The sequence below is a fragment of the Anopheles arabiensis genome, chromosome 2, assembly GCF_016920715.1.
Source record: "Anopheles arabiensis isolate DONGOLA chromosome 2, AaraD3, whole genome shotgun sequence".
NCBI lineage: Eukaryota > Metazoa > Arthropoda > Insecta > Diptera > Culicidae > Anopheles > Anopheles arabiensis.
In genome coordinates this window covers 7,825,954-7,845,691 of record NC_053517.1, presented here as the reverse complement: position 1 = coordinate 7,845,691, position 19,738 = coordinate 7,825,954, and the positions used below count along the sequence as shown (strand labels likewise).

Below are 19,738 nucleotides of genomic sequence, written 5' to 3'. Positions count from 1 at the left end.
CCAGCCAAACGCGTTTTCCCTCCCAGAGAGCGAGAGAGAATATCCTTTCCACGATTTCCTCTCGCAATTCGCTCACCCGAGTTTCACCCTCTCTTACTCTCTCGCTCTACGCTCTGGGGTACGCACGCAACGCCACCACGAGTGACGGGCGTTTCGGGCGAACGCGCAAACAAATTTCTCGTGCCGTGTGTCGACCGTTGCGTGTGACTGCACCCGAAGACACGAGGCACCTCTCGCAGTTTCGTTCAGTTTTTGTTCGAGATCTGTGCAAGCTACGTCGTCGTCGTCGCCGTCGCAATCGTGCGTGCGTGCACTGGAATACGTGTGCGGACCATCCTGGACTACCACGCTCTACCGGACAGCAATCCAAAGGGGTTGTGTGTGTGTGTGTGACCGGGTGGTTTTGTGTGTAATGTGACACACCGCCGGGTCGGTGAGCGGAAGCGCGGTAAGCAATGGTAGCATAATGTGCGGCGCGTTACTTTTCGGCTTATCGCAACGGTTGTGGGTGTTACCGGTGGAAGGGCCCAAAGGGATGCGGGCATAAGAGAAGTGTTACTGCGTTCTGTGTGCGGGAAAAGAAGTGCTGATAAATCGGTGCCGGTGGATAATGAAATTGTTCCCAGGTTCATCCTGACCACTGGGAGCAGGGAGTGAACCGAAGCGAAAGTGAAGCAAAAAGAAACAAGAGCAAGAAGTTTTGTGCTGTGCAACGTTTAACACGGTGATGCGATTGCTAAGCATCCTTATCAGTGGTGATGAAACGCGTGGGAAAACGGGTGGCACTCCTCGTGATAGTGATTATTTTTTATTTTAGCACCCGAAATAATCGTGACGTAGAAGAAATTATAATAAAACGGATGAATGTTCCAACAAAATCGCCCTTTGCTGCGTGCTAACGAGGCCCAACTGTGTGTCGTTGGTGTGGTGTGAAGGATGCTGGAATCACCCTGTTTTACCTCCTGCGCTCCATACTTGGTGCTTGCGTACGTGATATTTCATCGCTCGTGAGTGCTGTGACAGCAAAAAGCAACGCAAACGGAAAAAGGAATGAAGAAAAAAACACACACACACACAGCCAAATGGAAAGCAAATCATAGAAGCAGAGGCATCGCAGCCTCACCCAAAAAGTGGCCTGTCAACGTGCTATCATCATTATTTCCAAGCTTTCGTTTTGCCTGTTGTTTGTTTAGCTCACCGTCCTGTGTCCTGAGGGGTCCCGGCCCCGACCGGTGCGTTATCGTACAGTTGAGAGCGTGTGTGTAGGGTGGGGAGGGATGGGGGGGGTGGTTTGCCTGTATTTTTCGTTTCCCGTTCATGTGTGCGCCATGCTGCCGTGAAAAACGATGCGCGTATGATTGGTTGTTTTTCTTCACCGTTGCGCTAGAAACCGCACAGGAAAAACCTCATTCACGTGTGATCATGGTGAGGTGTGTATGTGTGTTTTTTTCAAACGTTCATCTACCGATGATGATGCTAAACCGTGCTTCCGTTGTTTTTTTTTTTTTCAAAGTGTGGCACAAACTGTGAAATATTAAAAAAAGAAGAAAAAAACAATAATTTTACTGCCAACTCCCACTGCCCACGATCACACGGCCACGAATGTGTGCTCTCCCGGATGATGACTCAATTGTGAGACGTGAAATGTTTTATTTATGTGTCAGTGAAATACATAATAACAAAAGGCGCCTCTTCATATGGTGTGCCGTTTTCGCGTCGTGCTTGCGCCGTGTGCCGTGTGCGGGACGAAAATGATGCACGACAGAAGAATTATTCCTTGGCGTTTGTGGCTAAGCGCGACCACGGCTAGTTCTGTGATCATCATCATCATCATCATCATAACTGTGAGCTCATCAGGAGGAAAATGAAAAGGCAACATCCACTCGCATCAGCGAGATATATCTGGTGTCGCTTTTCCTGCTTGACTTTGGCAGATACTTATCCTTGAAGCCAGCTGTGGACATACACACCCACACACACACACCCAAGGATTGTCGTCAGTGCACTATCAGCGGACCGCTCCTATTGTTATGCTACTTTACCGCCGCATTCGGTACCCACGGTATCACACATCTGTCATCCAAGAAAAAAACAACGCCCACCACCAACGCCGCTTCCGCCATGTGTGCCGCTTCCAGCGGGACATAGAAAAGAACCATCCCATTTCATCGACCCCAGGGGAAAACAGAAACGGTGGAACCGGCATGACGCACAGTTGTCGACGGCGCATGAAGCATGATGGAGCGTCTTGAGAACGCTCTTGAGCTGTATTAGTGTAGAAATAGCGAAGGAAAAACAGCATGTACAAACGGAGCGATAAACGAGGATGTGTAGGCGGGAAAAACGTCCACATCTTCCCCTTTTTTCCCTATCACCCCCGCCCTCCCACCGCCACACGTGAATGTTTGCTTTTGTTCCACGCGGATGGCAGTACAGCGCTGCAAGTACAATAAAACACATCACCGAGGAGCCGTGTAGGAGCGATCGCCCGGGAAGCCATTGACATGCTGCCGTCCATCCTTGACTCCCGGGCAGAGCCGGGGCCCCAGCCTTGTGCAGATTATTTCAAGCACCAGTACACATCTGGTGCAAGCGTTTGGGCAGTTGGTTTCGGTGTTTTTGTTGCTGTATCTCCATTCCAACTCCTGAACTTGACCTCCGCAGCGCAGCGCTGGGTGTGCTGTTAATGCCTTCTTAGTCTGCGCTGAAACACACAGCGCTTGGCGAAGACGGGCAACAAAAACCGGGAGGACGGATCGTTTGACGGTGCAGTTTTTTTTTGTTGTCGCTCAAATTGGCTCTGGATCTAATTCGGCGTTGCGTATCCCTTTTCTCCCCTCGATCGGATCCCGTGCAAAGTTCGATCGTTTCTACTGGCCTTTTTGGGCTGGAGTTTTACTATTGCCGATCTGGTTTCGGCTGTATTTTGCCGTTTCTGTGGCAACCGCATAGTGGTCGCTGTCGTCATGCGGCTAAATATGCTTGCCTTCGTACCGTAACGTTTCGGCATTAGATCTGCGACGTGCAGGTAAACCGATGGGCGATGGTGCCAAAAATCTGCTGGCGCCAGCATGGTTTTACCGTGGCGGAATCACACATTTTACGACGCTTTGCCATTTAGCGTCGGCATGTATGCTGCGTGTAATGGTAGACACGTGTGTGTGTGTATTTCACTTAATACAGCGTACCGGAAAGGGGAGGCAAATATCAAATCAGGGTTTAGAAATAGAAACGCTTTGGCAACGAAAGTAGATGGCTTACTGGTTGGGAGAATTAATAAAAATTCAATTCAATATCATACCACGGCAACAAAGATCGCTTTGATTTCATGTAACTGGCGAGAATCTATTTTATTAATTCAAAAGGATTTTAACCATAAAATTGCATTTATATGATGAGCTATAAAAATAGCATAAGCACTAACAGAAATGGGGTTTGCCATAAAAATTTTATCAAGAGTTATTTGCGTAAAAAAAAAGAAAAAAGAAAAAAACCCGTTTATGAACAGCTCACCAATAAATAACCACAACAGTATGTAATTTGCTAATGGATCTATGAACCATCCTGTCAGATAAAAATAGCGCTCTAATGTCCGGCATTGTCCAACAGGAAATATCATGTTTTGGTCACAAGATAAGCCTTCAATGTGATTTTGATTCCCCTTTTTTGTTACAGATGTGTTTGAAAATTAGATCAACCTAAAAAAACAAAACAAAAGTGCAGTGAGTGATGTAAAAACCAGTTATGAGCTCGGATGAATCTACAAAAAAGCATAAAAACCGACTTATTGTGTCATTTGCAACGCTCCGCAGTGCAAACAAAGGGCAACTGGGATGATTCTGACCATGCCGTACATTTTTTTTCTTCTGCAACTCCAGCATAAGTGCATTAGCCACATGGCCGTTACGCAACACAAACGATAACTCTATTGTGCCAGTGTTCTCTCGATAAGGGAGAAAAAAGGAAAAAAAGAAATGCTCCAAATAGAAAAATCTATCGTGCAACTGACACATACGCGCACACACCCATAATTTGACATTCGTGTTCGAGTCCTGCCAGTTCTCCACCGGAACTGTGTGCCGCCACCCGTCGGCGCATCAGCAAATGCATTGGAAGAGTTCGGCACGATCGTGATAGTGCTCTCCGCATGCAGCGAGAGGAATGGCTTATCCGTCGCATCCATCTGGGGTAAAGCTCCTCACCCACGGCGAAGGCGACGGAGAATGATACACCGGAAATAGGTAAATATTTGATTTATGATCATTTTGTTCCGGGGGATCAGGATCAAGGGCGGGAACCGAACCCTGGGACGCAGCTTTATCGAAGCAAAAATGGCACTTTGCTCATCCGTTAGAGCGAATAGGGAGAGGGGAGTGGAAGGGTGAATGAGTGTGCTCACACACATATTGATTTGCGTATGAAAAAAAACGAACACACAGCCACATACAAAGGAAAAATGGAAACTTTCCCGTACATATTGCGCCGCATACTGGTTGGGCGGCGTCTGTGCGATTTGTCCACGTTTGTTTCCAGTCGAGCCAAATGAATGGGCCCGGACGATGTGTGACGCTGGGAGCGATGGTTTTGTGGGGTCGGGATTGGCCCGGGTGGATGGAAAATTTTTCCCTCCGAGCGGTACAGATTTAACGATGAAATATTTGTTTTTCACTGCTAAATCAACCGATAGCTTCATCTCCGGCGGTCCGGACTTTTTGATGATTTATTGCTGGCAAAGGTTACGATATAGCTGCCCGGTTTGTGCGTGTGTGTGTGTTTGTAAGCGTTTTTTTTTTGTTTGCTTGCCTGCTTGCTTTAGTTTTATTTGCTTACTCCGGCGGATCTGACCTTTCTTGCGGATACCTTTTTTCTCTCTTTGTTGCCCATCCCTGGAGTGGGTGTCACATTGTGGAGAGAATGGGGGATAGTTTTTTTTCTCGTTTGTTTGTTCCTTTCCTGCCGCACCGTTTATTTCATTTCTGCCGCGTCGCATAGCATTTGTTGCTGGAATGTGCATTTTTTTATCCCAAAATCACCCGGTGACTGTACACATCGCTGAGCAATCGGCGAAATCGGGGTTTACGGGGAAAATGCGAAAGCTGAACTGGGCTGAAGAAAGTGCGCAAAGCGAAGCCACACCGTACACGTGGCGGGAAGTTTATTTGATCTAGTGGATAAAGTTTTTTTTTAACACTCCCAACCCAAAGAAGACCGTATGAATGAACGAAAAATCAATACATCCCGGTGGCTCGCGGGAAGGAGATTTTCAATTTTCTGTCATAAATCAATCCAACGAGTTAGGCAAGTACGGCTGGTTCATACGCGCTTTAGATGACTGCTGGAGAAATTGAACACGGAATTCAATTTATCACCATAGCACGATGTTGAAAAATGCAACACAATTTACAACGTTTTGTAGAGTAGTAGTGTGGGGTTTGTCATATTTTTAAAAAAATGTTTGCTTTTCAATCAAAACAAATGTATTTTACATCAAACTCGGGAGAAAAAAAAAACACATCCACTCTAATCTGTCAACTTCCAGCTACGGGGTTGACGGGCTTCAATTTATTTTCGAATTTCTCTCATCAACATGTTTTATTTGTCTTACGGTGCCAAACACGCACACGACAGCTTACCGTCCAATTTATCGCAAACCATTTGGGTAAAGCCCGTTATTGCTTTACGAGTAGGTTCGAGCAGGATCGTAGTTTACGCTAAGTACGCTCGTTTGCGTTTTCACAGGTTCGGTGTGCGGGCTCCCTTGTGATTTCAAGGCCTCGAACCGACGCACGACGCACCGGAGGGAAATGGGAAAGGCTTGTTTGATCCATTTATCATACAGGGAAAGCTTTCCCGAAGAGAAATTGATGTCACGCCGGGAAGGTTCCCGGTCGGAGAGCTGAGTTTTTACCATGCTGGGGGTAGCTGTCACCCACATTTACATCCAATCGATGTGTGGATGCTACTGCCTGTCCCTGCTTGCCGGTGTGACTTTGCCAACGTGTGCTGACATAAATAAATCTTACCATTTTCCTTGCCCGGTTTGGTTAGCGCCGGTTGATGGAAAAAGGAGTTTAAGCGCCTTTCCCTTTTCCGGACCATCTGCGACTAGGCGCGAGCTGAGCATGTGGTCTGTACTGAGCAATGCCGTGTCGAGTTTATCGTTTGATTGTATTTTATGTTGCGTTCGGGGCACATGAGGGTGACAGAAGGTAAATAAATGAAGCACCGGTCTGGATCATGAATATTGCCATTTTGTCATCGCAATGTCTTTCGTCTCACGGAAACCACGCATTAATACATTTAATACTTAAAATAGTAAATGTAGTAGATTTGGGGTGAAAAGGTATCATTACGCATTATTCATGATCATTTAGATGAATGCTTTGTCAGATCCTTCAGATCGGAGAGTTTGAAACATTGCCGCAAAAATTTACCATAGAAGAGAACTGATGTAGAAGACGAAATTAAATTTAAAAAATCTACCAAGTTCATTTACGAAAAGGCATCTTGTAACGAGACCATGTTGAACCACTTATAAAAAACCGCCACTTTCCCACTCTCAATGCTGTTTTTTTCCCTGGCCAGACGCTCTTGTTTGCCAATTTATCTGTCTGTCGGTTATGCTACTTCAAACACAAGCATACTTATGGCTGCCGGCAATGTTAATATCGGAATCGGATGCTTTTCTCCTTTCCCCGTCACTGTGACATCCGACGGGTTGTTCAGACAGGGAGGGGTGATGAAAAGTTCACCATTAACAAAAAAAGAGAACGAAAACGCAAAACCATTGTGAATTGGCTGACGTTCGCGGGAACCGCACGACGGGTGATTTAATAAAACCCGTGTACCCGTGTGTGGCAGCACCAACAGTGTCGCCGGAAAGTTGTTGACGGAGTCGCGTGAAACGTGTCCAACGCGCCAAAGTATCGTTTCTTCGATAATATCCCTTCCCGCACTGACATTGGCACGCTCACGCTTTGCTTTGGGCCGGCTGGAAATTAATTTGATTTAAAAGTTACACTCCACTGTCGATGTTCGAAGCCGGCGCTGGTTGTGGGTTCCGCGAAAGGACAACGCTAATGAAACCGGGTAAAACTGCTGCAAGAAAAAAGAAAGAGAGACAAAAAATTTGCCTGACAGCATTGAAAGCTAAAAGCATCCCACAGAGGAAGGCCAAAATCACAAACGCAAACCTTCGATTCCGGGTTTTTTGGTAATAGTTTCCGAGGAATTTTCCGTTTGACAGGTTGTCAATGGGAATAGCACCAATGTTAAGGAGTGTGTATAGAGTTTCTACACTCAAAATGTGTTGTAGAAATGGATGTAGGAGATGAGAGCTTTGACGCACCTCTCAATTTGAACGGTTCATTGTGAATGAAACGGTTTTCTAAGGCTTTTTGAATGAAGTTTGTTGTATTAAAATTATTCAAAGAAATACATTAAGCAACCATGGATTAAGACATTATGAAAATCGTGAAGCAGTAAAACACAGCCTTAAGCACCTAATGGCCTATTCGGTTCCTTAAGTACCCTGATGGAGTGCGATTTTTTTTGCCTCTGCAATTTAGCAAATTAACATTTGAAGCTATTTATAAGCAGAATTTAAGCGTAACCGATCCCTGACGACATACGGCTGTCAGCAGCAGGAGCAGCAGCATTGGCTCAGCCACTGAAAACTGATCCACTTTCGCTTTCCACTTTCGCCCAGTGATGGCCAAAACTGTTTGAAGATTCAAACAAAAGACGACGGGACGGAGCTGATCGAACACAAAAACATCAAACGCCAAGTCCGAATCCTTCTAGCTATCATAGCTGAATGGTTAGCGAAGTGTAATCAGATTCTTTTCATCGGGACGAGCTTTCCACCACGCGACAAACTTCCCAGCGTGGGCGGTAGAAACGTTGCTCTAAGCCAGAGGTGTGCCCGGACTGGATAGGACGAAGCCATTTCCCAACGATGGGTGTGTTTTCTAAGGTACACTAAACTGTCAGCGAGCTAGAACGTCCACCAGTTGACTGAGCTTAAAATTGGTTCCGATTGTTGGTACGGTTTCGGTCAAAGTTCTCGGCATCCTCGAGGGACTCGCTGAGCTTTGGCAGCTTGTTGGCATGGCCTGACACTGGATCGGGCTGGTTGTCTGTGTGATCCTCGCAAACGTTTGCAGCAGACACAGTGGTTGTTGTTTTTTTTTTTCAAGTACACCCGTAAAGCTGACCCGTTTGGTGTCGATGGCGCTCGTCCACGTGCACTTTGTGGCACTAATCCCGGGCACGAGAGCGTGGGAAGCGCACCAGCACCAACACTGGCCGTGGGCAAAATCACCAGGGGGATAAATTGAATTACCAAAATGAACCATCAAACGACGGCTGGGGACGGTCGGGGCGTGGTGTAGTTGTGCGCCGATGGCTCGCCCGTTGTGCGAAGGCGAAAACTTTCCGCTGTTCCATTAGATTAAACTTGAAAGTGAACTTAATTATCGTTTCAGCTAATTCAGTTGAAGCATAGCGAATCGAACGTGAAAACAGTGTGTGCGCCCCGTCTCCGCTCCCCCCGGTTGTGCCGTCCCCCTCGCCGATAGCTCGATAATGAGTCGTCTTGACGGGCGCAAGTGTGTCTATCTTGGGGCAGGGCCGCAAATGTTCGTTCAGTGGTGGAGTGGATTTTTCTTTCTTCTTCGCGTGTATTATTAGCAAGTGGTGCGCAAACAGAGAGAAATGGCTAAAAAAAGCAGCAACGGTGCTGCACGAAACCGTCTCAGCTGTTTGCAGGCGAAGATGCTCGAAGCGATTGATTAAATCAGAGACAATGATTAGGGTGAGATGGATAGATGAATACCAAGAAGCGCGATGAAAAGCAGGTTCAAATATGTTGACAGTGAGCAGACTGCATCAGATTGAAGTGGAACGGTGTTGTTGTTGCTGGAGATCTTTTGAACTTAAATAAATTTCGAGACAACATTGGGAAGGTGGTTTTGGAACCAACTGGGACTTAGCAGCTCAATACCAAATGGTGTTTTTTTGTTTCACTTCAAAGTGTTTAATTTGTTACAAATATTAACGTTACAGTTTTCATACCAAAATAGAACTACAATCAAAACTTGTAGGGTGATATTTCCAGAGGTAAAACAATCGACGCGCAAAAGCTCCAAATCACGTAGAATATTTCTAATATTTTACCACTGCCAAAAAAGCATAAAAAAAAAGACACACAGACAGTTTATTACCGCACCAGCGTGGTCACGTTTGCTAGTACCGTGGCGATGATTCGATCCCGTTTGCCAATAAACGCGTTTTATCGCGGTCTTCGGTTAATAATAACTTTCTCCAGCCGGCCACCGGAACACCGGGAAGACACATACCGACCGATAAAGGGCAATTTATTCACCGTAGGTACCATTCTTTTATAGGCCAGTGCCTGCGGTGTCGGTGGCCATCCTGAAACGCACCCGACAAGCACTGCGCAGAGAGCAAAGAAAGGCAAGGTTAGAAGAATATCACCCAAAAAAAAAGGTACATCCCGCGAATCGAAGCGCTGCAAAACCGCAACAACCCTGAGAGCGAACGGGAGGTGCGTGTGCCATGTGGCGAATGGTGTGGGTTTGCCTTAGCCGCACAAGAATCGGATATAATCGCTCCATTATTATTTCGATGCACAGAATACGGAATCAATAATCAACATATGGCGTAAGCGGCAGTGAACCAAAACTCCGCCGGGCACGGTCACGGCTGTGAGTATCACGCACGCATTGCTTTGCTCCCCGCCCTTCGCCCGTTACAAAGCACTTGCGCACGTACACACAAACCACCACGTGCAGCGGGTCGCAGGAGGGAGGCAGGAGTGTGGGCTCGCTGTGCGTGTGACATCTATGGGTGGCGTAAATTTTCCACACGCAGGGGGACGCGGAAGGTTCGTCCGTTGTCGGTGCGCCCTAGGGGTGCCATTTTGGCTCCGAAATTCAAGCCGCGTTGCAGTAACAATTTTCCGGCCAAAAAGCGGCCCTGCCAAACCAGCGTGGTGAGTTTGCCGATGAGTTTTCATGTGTGTGTGTGTGTGTGTGAAAGAGTAAGAGAGAGTGAGAGATAGAAGCGGGCAGAGGAGAGATAAATGGATGCGAAAAAGAGGGAAATAAGCGAGGAAAAATATTAATAACGACAACGCAACCGAAAAACGACGGTAACGCCGAAGGATGCTTAGCATGTGCACGTACGTGTGCATGTTTACGGTTGGGTGTGTGTGTGTGTGTGTAGTTGTGTGACTGTGTGTGAGCATATTTTGGCAGTTTAAAGCCTACATGCGTGCGGTTTCGGTATGGCAGTGCGGATGAGCTCCCGGAGGGCACGTTTGGATCCGTTCCGGTCGATTTGCTCGAGATTGGTTTGGATGGTGGCGCTGGCAAAAACCGATGCCTTGGGTAAACTTAGCTGACGCTTTCTGGGTGAATGGGGGGCATGGGGACCGGGTCTAGCCATGGTCTGTTAACTGAGATGTGCCTGTGCGTGTGTGTATGCGCCTGTGGCTTATTGAGGCGTCTTTCGATGGTTTACCATTAAAGGGAGCCCACACCCGGGAAAACCACAGCCTAGCCATCGCTTGGGAATGAAATATATCATTCGGTGGGTTTTGCTACGGTTAGAGATCACTGTGCGTGTGTTTGTGTGTGTCGTTTTTTTCACTGCCTTTAGATTACTGCTCTCCTTTTAATCTTCCCACAGTATTGCGCATTATCTCGCTCACTCGTGATGCAGGTTGGGTAAGTGAAGCAAAAATGTTGGTTTGATTTTTTGAGCATCTGTTCATTCCTCTTCTTCTCGGTTGCGGTAAACATGCTCCTTCAGGTTGTGGGAATCGTTCACTCAACAATTTCCATCAAGAAATCCCGCACGAAGCAGAACGGCGGGAACAACATCAGAAGGGTAAACGGGCCCCAAATGATAACGATGGGGCGATCGGTGAATAAATAATAAAATTTCCAAACCCCCACCGCGTGCGCCAGTTTGCGTGCGTACGCTGGGAAAAAGAGGAAAAATTTATAGCTTCGGGTGTGTTAATAAACATAAACACGATCGCATGCGAATATATAAGCATAAATCGAGTCCCGTTTGTGTAACGTGAGAAGGCGGCGCCCGTCCCCACCAACGAGAGCGGTAGCGTTGTGTTTTTAAAGCACGATGCGTTTCTGGGGAAGGTTTTTCGCGAAGGTACACGGTTACATGTGTATTGGAAAAAGGGCGAGAGACCCTTCGATCGTTTGAGAAGGAAAGGGGGGGGGGCGTAAGAGGGTGCGGGTGTGAGTGATTGAATTGTAAACGATGGTGGGTTCGGTTTGTATTGTGTTGGCTTTTATGTCTGCTGTGAAAGGTAACCGGGAATGGGGAAAAAAGGGCCAGAAATCGAAAGAGGACGAGTAAAAAGCACATTTGAAGCTTGAAGCACACGCGTACATGAACGCACGTTCGCACAAGCTCAAGCTCAAGCTACCTCTTCACCACTTTCACAACCGAACCGACTCCATTCGAGAGCCACTTGAATTGATAGGTAAAGAACACACATGCAACGGCAGCAGGAAAAAAAGGGAAACATTTGGAAAATGTTTTGTCGTTATCCAGGTCGCTTCAGGGACATCGTGATAGGACAGTTTTGATGAACGAACGTTGTGACGGGTGATCCGTTGTGACGGGTGCAAACTCGTGGCTGTTGATGTTTGTCGTTTCGCTTGTCGTGACGTTGTTGTTGTTGTTGTTACCTTCGTCATAGGATCGATTTTGATCACGGCAGAAACGCTGCAAGGCTTGGATTTGCTACGCATGTAACAGAACCAGCAGCGTTGAGATAACAGTTCAATAACAACCGAAGGATACTTCCGCTGGTGATAAAGTCAGTTTTGGATTATTTTGGTTAGAACTTTTAATGCATGAGCGTTTATAGATTTGCTCGAAGATCCACGACTTACATGTATGTGTTACAGATTTGTGAACTGTTGCAGTAAACTATATAAAATCAAATCAACAAGATGCTTGAATTTTATTATTGCCTTAAAACACTAGGCGCCTCCATGGAAACTGTGTGCGTCATAGCGTCTTGTGGGTGCAATCAAGTTGTTTCTACTACTGCATTCAGTTCAAAGTTGATGTGAAGACAAGTTGTGCGTTAATCATCAAAGGTTAGTAAACACTTGTGCGGACTGATTTTCTATTCCAGCAGTCGGATCAAATGTACAGACGAGTTATCCGAGCCAATGTAATCTTCAATCGAAAGCCCCCACACATCGAATAGTTAAACAGCAATAAGAACTGTTTACCCTGACATTCAATAGCAGAGCCTGTGCCGATAAATACTCTCCCCGGCAACCATCTTATCCTGTACCCCGTTTGCCACGGCATAGGGCTGGGCGGGTATCATTATCGTGTTATTAGGTGCGTACTTCAAAAGCATCCTATACCATCGGTGCCGGTATACTTGCGTCAGTGATAAAACTTTAAACCATGCAGCCGGAATGCTTCCCCGAACGGGAAATCGTGCATCTGGATCGGAAGAATAACCTCTTCTCTTTTGCAGGTTCAGCTCGGTCTCGGTGCTATCGCTACGGTTGAAAACCATCCCAAAGGTAAGCGTTTGTATTTGCATTCCCAGTAATCATTCGAAATGGTTGAGAAACGGCAGCTAGTGAAATACAGAAAGAGAAAGCATGCCCGGGATCTTGCTTTGTATTGAATTTCTGCGCCATCGGATGGTACCCGCTGTCGATTGGCGACGAGCTAACTTTAATTAGCGTTACCGACATTAAGGCTTCGGGCGATTCGGTGTGCTCGGGCTTTTCTTCAACTCGTTCAGCTAAAGGGTTCTGTCGTGAATTCGCCAAGGCCGGAGAGCGAACGCTTGCGGTTTTAATTATTAGCTAACACCAGCTACTTGTGCTAATGGAACCGGCCTGATTACGATTATTACACCGCACGGTTCCGAGGGCGAGGTTAGGGTGCGAGCTCGGAGTTTGGTTTAAGGGCGAGCTATGTTTGTTGACGCACGTTGTCTAACTGATAGTGATAGATCCGGGGTTTGTGGTTAAACATTATTTGATATCTATTTGTAGGCTTACAAACACGAGCCATCATAGGCGGATGGATTACAAACAATGGTTAATTTGATTGGATTTCAATGAACAAAAAGATTGAGTTAACGATTATTGCTCTCTGTCTCAACAAATGTGATGTAATGCCTTCCGTTTTTCATGTCTTGGCAGTGTTAACAAGCAGGCGTCTCGTGGTGGTTTTTGTTTATACTGTTTGTCATTGCATTCCGATGATCAATTAAGATAACCGAAGGCATTGTGCATGGTGCAACAGATGGTTTGTTCCAATTGAAAACTTCCAGAACAACTGTCACTGTTTTGTTTGCAACAAGTGATGCGAGACATTTTGTGGTTTTGTTTCGCCATTCTTTTAAACGTTTTGTGAATTGAAGATTACTCCAAGGTCAGTCATTGGTTACGCAAGATCAATTACAACCAATACAGTTTTCTCGATGTAACTGCGGAGAAATTGAACGAAAAACGCTATCCCAACAAACAGGTTCATCACTAGGCAAATCGGGGTGTTTTTGTTTGCACGGTCACAAAAAGGATGGTTTCCAAAAATCATCACGAAAAGAGCTTTTGTTTTGCTATTACAAACCAGCGCAGTGGAAAAGCAGTCTTCGATCCGGCAAAAGGTTGAACGTTGAACGTATGCAAAAAGGAAAATAGCTGAAAGATCCTTCCACTCCGCCCAAGATGCTCAACGTTCATAACATTTTTTCGTCTTCACATTATGCCGAAGACATTTGCCACATTTCCCTGACCGCCACCACCATCGCCAACGTCACACCCATACGTAAGACGAGCTTGGAGAAGATAAACTCCGTAGTGAGTTTTTTAAACCTGCAAAATGCAAGTAAAAAAGTTCGCGTGAACTGGACTGGCAGGGGCAGTCTTTTTATTTTCCAGCTCTTGATACTTTCTTTGCCGGTTCGGTTACACCAGCGCTTCAGCTACGCTTCGCTTCTAGTGACTGTGTTGTTCTTCGCTCTACAGCTTTTTGCTTTACTGTTTGGCACAATGCTGGATAAACCATCGTACCAGCATATCGTTCTTTTAATAGCTGGAAATTCATTCCAGTGCAGTGCATCGGGTGGGGCCCGGCCCGGTAGCATTGCTACATAGTTCGTTGCACGTTGAGATGCAAGTGTTCCTCGCTCATTGTTCGTGTGGCTTGGTATGTGTGTGTGTGTGCGATTGTGGGATTGTGTGGCTTGGTTGTGATGCAAACCATGCCCGGGATATTTTGGTCGGCAATGGCTTCCCATCCGCAATCGGTGGTTGTGGTAACAGTTTCTAGCACGTAAGGACGGCAGTACGGACAGCAGGCAAGCCTCAAATGACAAAAACATGAGCCAAAATCGAGCATCAGAAACTGTTGGGGCTTTTGGTTCTCATAATGTTACCATGAACATGATTTATGATTATTATTGCTTCAACATGAAGCAGAAATCAAGCTTACATAACATGATGTTTGTCTACGTTATAGGGAATTGATTAAACAATGATGGTAAACTTTTAGACTTTTGGGTGAATTCAATTGTTAGATCAAAGACTTGATTTTTAAGTTTCCAACAAAGCATTCAAACACAAATTCACCTGCTATTGTTCAATTGCCCAATCAAGCTTTCACAAATATTTCATTCCAACGAAACAGGGATACGTTTGATGCTATTTGGGCGAGACCTTCAACTACAGCTTAATGTTTTAAAATTCTCATACTAACCGCAACGTATGTTGACAAATGTGAGAGCCAACGATGTGTCAGAAAACGCCCAACAAGTTCTTGTTTCTCCAATTTCAATCCACGTCCGTCGATCGATGCCATCCCGCGGACACGATTATCCAACACGTGGTCTATATTAATGGGTATTAGGTGGTGCGATGCTTTCGCTCCTGTCACTGCACCCCGACCCACTCATGACCAAGGCAGGCTGTGCTTTCGCAGATCGCTCCCGCGGGCAGGAAATTGAAATTTCGATTAAAAGCGGGATTTCAGTAGAAAATTCAATTAGCACTCTCGGGAGATGTGGAGCGCGCGCCGCAGTGTTTGACGGCGTCGGCGAAAAGTTGGTGTTATGTCGACGCTTTTTCTAATTTCCCTTTCCGACGCTTCTTTGCAAAGTACACTTCATTCCCTTCCCGCCTGTCTCGATGACTTCCATTGGATGAGTGTGTGTGTGTGTGTGTGTGTGTGTGTGTGTGTGTGTGTGTGTGTGTGTTCTTATCAAATGAGAATTCTTTCCCATTCACACATTTTCCCACGGTGGGTAGGAAGCCTTATGCTGACGCATCGAGCTCACCGTGCGCTGACGGCTGCAGAGCAAGTTCAAGCGCTAAAGTTCACGGCACAAACACATGTCCAAACACACACACACACACACGCTTCCCTTCTGCACGATGATGGGTGAAAGGTATAAATTGCACGAGATGAGCCAGCAACGGCCCGAGCCCCAACCAACGAGCGCGTCACAGTTGATGCCATCTTCATGGCAGGCGGAAATTTGCAAACGCCATCACTCGTTCGCTGGTTCGCGCACGATAAAACAAGTGTATTGATGCAGCGGACCAGCGACCGTGCCGTGGGAGTCGCTATAATCGCTTTTTTATATGCTCCGTCCTATGCAGGCGAACGAAACCCAACCGAACAACCGGGCACCAGGCTTCACCGCATCCGAGACAGAGCGGGAAGTTGACATCCCGTCAAAACCCCGGGACACGAATTTGCACGGCGCCAGTTGGGAAGGTTGGATAGAAGTTTAACTCATCGGGCAAGCATATGTTCGGGGGGCCCGCACGGTACGGGAAGGAGGGTCCGCATGAACAGGCGGGCACGTACGTGCGAAACTACGAGCATGCCGACGATGACGACGATGATGAACAGACGCAAAGCGGAGCAGAGTCACGGTCAATGTGGCGTATCCGGTTATGGAACCATTCGTGTGCGGTTAATTTGAAAAGTAGTTTTGCAAGTTTGCGTCGTTGGCTCGGGTACAGGAACATGATACGGGCATAACTGGTAATGAACATGATCGAGGTGCCGTTAAGCAGAAGCGGGGCGAACGGTGATCGGTAATGGCAAAAATAAACATTCAATTTGGGCAACATTTGTTCCGCCGACTGTCATCGTATCGTGATGCTGCGGTGTTTTGGAAAGCTATACATTCATTGCAATGTTTTAGAGCTCACAACACTAACCAACACCGCAAGCAGACTAGTGATACAAGTGAAGCGTTTCGATTGATGTTCCACCTGCCATCAAATGGCACACAAACGATGCTTTCTTTCCAGGGAAATTCGATACGGTTAAAACACAAAAAGGTTTCGCATGTGAAATTTGAAACACATGACGACAGTTGGTTCGAGATTGTGTTTTTTTCGAGGCTGTGTGAAACAAGCCAACTTTACATTGCAATGAGAACGAAAGGAAGCGACAGAGACAGGTGAAGGTTTGATAAGACAAACAGATAACAAAAAAGATCTTTCTGTTAGCTTTATGCAATGAAGCTTTGAATCTTGGCTGGGCCTTACTCCTGCTGTAGGTCGTTCCATGTTGACCTAAGACAATGCGATAGCGATCGGAGGCAAGTGTATGGGGTTTTTTTTGCGAAACTGTAGGCCTCGATTCTAAATTATGATTGGTCAATATGATGCCTTCGTGCTGCTATTGGAAGATTCCAACATGTTATAAGAACTACAATGTACGGCATATGGTTTCACTTCTTCATGCACCTTGTGCAATCAATTACTCACTAGCTTGTATCACTTTTGGAATGCTTCAAAAGCCTTTGTTCTTTTGGTTAACAGTTCGTTGCAAATAGCGATGTCCATAACGTATCAAATAGCATATTGTGTTTCGAACAGAACGATACAGGATTTTTCAACTCACCTATCGTGGTTTTTTGTTAACCAATGGCAACGTCAGAACCAACACCGTCATGGCGGATCGTTCATATTGAACAGGACTAGTTGGGTATCTCGTTGACACAGTAACGGCTCATCGAATGAAAATCAACTTCCATATCATTGTTTTAGTATGAATGTTTGCTCACATCGTTTCAGATCGTGTGGGGACTCCTGGACAACTAAAATACCACAAAAAAACAACAACCAAAACTACAGAAAATCAAAATAATAAACATAATATTTTCCGAATCTGTTTTTGAGCGGCGCATGGCGGCAATAAGCAAACAAAACAAAGCAAGCAATCGACTGACTGATGAATACGGTCCCAGCACGTTACACATTCGCTTCATTACCGTGCATGATTGTTCGGCTGTGCGAACAGCAGCAGCAGCAACACCATCCACTGGATGAAAGCTCATTATTAAGCACATTTCAGCACACGGCACGGGTTGGCGGGTGAAATAAAAACGAACAAAAACGACGAGAGTGTGTGTGGGTCTGACTGGCAGTAGCTTAAGGGAGAGCAAAGCACGGCACAAAAACACCGACAAAGGTAGCGGTGTGAAAATGTAATTTATTTCCCATCGCCATTAGAAACTCGATTTCGCTCGGGCTTTATTGACCAGGTCCAGGGTAGGGACAAAAATTTGCACAAAAAAGAAAATTTGCCTTTTGCCTTTCGTTGCTCTACTCACATCGCCAATGTAACCGTGTGCCGTTGAACAGCTAATTGGAATAAACTATAGCGGAATGGTTGTTTGCACGTTGCAGGGAAATTATTTTTCCATCACCTTCCATATCAAAGCACAAGACAAGCAAATTGAATTTTCGTTTTTACCCAACCAAAAAAAAAAAGAGAAAAACAAAATCCAATAAGCTGCTCCATCTCCATCTTTGAGTGGAAATTTTTGTTAAAAAGTAGCCATTTTTATTGAATGGTGCAATGGCGGCGCGCGGAACAGTGATGACCTTGCTGTCGCATTTTTTCACACGATCGAAATAGAACGGCACGAATTTTCCACTCCATAGATACCTGTCACAATGCATTCACGTTTCACCGCTCGACGTTCGTTCCGGGAAGGGTACGACGCTCGGCGGCACCAGTTTTGCCCGGAAGCGCCCGTGATCTCTTGCTTGTGGAAACTTCCCCGCAAACGCGCACACTGGCCGTACAAGTCAAACCGTTTAGCGGTCCTTTCGGTGGATGAGTAGTGGCAGCCTTTTTTTGTTGTTGTTTTTTCAACACCTTTTGCTAAATGATGTTCGAGGAAGGAGCGCGCCCAACATTGTTGTGGCAGGTGGCTGCGTATTTGTTTTGCGAGAGAGAGAGAAAGAGACAAAGAGACAGAATGAGCGGTATGAAAAGGGACAAGAGTATCTATTTTCGCGCTCAACTATTTGCTGGTGAAAATGGTTGGAAATATGATATTGGTAATGAGACAGGGTCGGTGGATATTAACGCAAAATAGTACCCGAACAAAAGCACGGGATTGGGAGGGCGATTTGGGTTTCCGATTTCCACACAGACACACATAAGCCAGCTCACTGCCAAAAGCGGCCGGGTGGGGTGGTACGTGTCTAGCATTGCATAGTTCAGCCATATCCCGTCCTAGGCCATCGAACCGATAACAATAATTTGCACTCCGCACCGCGAAAGCGTCAGAATAAATACGTTGGCAGGATAATTTTGTTGTGCTTAGCACAAACGGGAGGGGATGTGCTTGATTATGACTGTTATTTTTATACACTCCAATCATGAAAGGCTACACACACACACACATACACAAGCTGTATTATTATGCCCTTTATTGCCCTCGCCCTAACCCCGAACAAAGTATAGCTTTTATTTACCGCACCAAGCAGAAAGAGCACCCGCTGGTGGAAAGGGGTGTAGCAAAAAATATAGGCCACAGACCGGCCTGCCGTTGCCGACTTCTTCCTCTCTGCATGTGTGTTTAGACCCGAATCGGCCCTAATCGATGAACCTTTGCGGCGGGGAAGGTAAACTACGGGCAAACAATAGACGCAAGCGCGGAGGCTTATTTGATTATAATTATGGCAGTGCAAATAAAGATTGATTGAATGATTAATTGTGTTTGTATAGCGCCCTATTTGCTGCATTTGCCCACTCAGGCGCGTTGCCCAGTGAACTCGCCGACCCGCGTACGGAGGAAAGAATTGACTTCCTTTCGCGCTGTCCACCATGCGCCCCAAAAACCCGGATCAGCTTTCATTTTCAGGCTTCGGACAGAACGGAGGGCATTTTACGCTAATTCCTGGTGCTTCGGTGTTCCATGAAACCGGAGACGGCGAACTTTAAGCTTTTGCTCGTCCGGCGCGACCCTTGTCGCAAGCAGGTTCGATGAGGTGCAGATCAAACATTGTCTCCCATGCCAGCGCAGTGTAGTGTGTTTGGTTTCTTCTTTTGCTGCCGGTCGAAAAGTATTAGCCACACCTCAGTGAGCAAGCGGAACAGTGGAAGGCCATTTGATGCTTGCAAAGTGTCTTGAATCATTAGCTTAATTGGTGGTAATTATTTGGGCCGACAACGGTCCGGACTGGTCGGTTCTCGTTCAATTAAGCGAAACAACCATTCCAGACTGGCTGTTGCTGGCGGTGGCAAAATTGGTGCAAAATAAGAGTCGTTTGAGAGCGACTGGAATTATGTACATTCAGCAGCAACACCACACACAGAAACAGTCTTTTTTGTATGTGTCTAAGTGGGTATAACCAGTGCACTAAAATATTTGCTCCCAATAATC

General features: G+C 46.2%; 1 protein-coding gene across 4 annotated transcripts in view; it reads left to right on the top strand.

Annotated features, from left to right (window-relative positions):
* The first annotated feature begins 220 nt into the window (after window positions 1-220).
* LOC120893371 (hemicentin-1) overlaps window positions 221-19,738 on the top strand; it is a 124,401-nt gene continuing 104,883 nt past the window's right edge. For 2 of the 4 annotated variants that reach the window (XM_040295199.1, XM_040295198.1), the window contains exons 1-3: window positions 222-448; window positions 3,676-4,241; window positions 12,557-12,605. The gene's annotated coding sequence lies outside the window, so the exon portion shown is untranslated. Of the gene's footprint in view, window positions 449-3,675; window positions 4,242-12,556; window positions 12,606-19,738 lie in introns of all 4 variants that reach the window. The other 2 variants (XM_040295196.1, XM_040295197.1) reach the window with 2 other exon arrangements.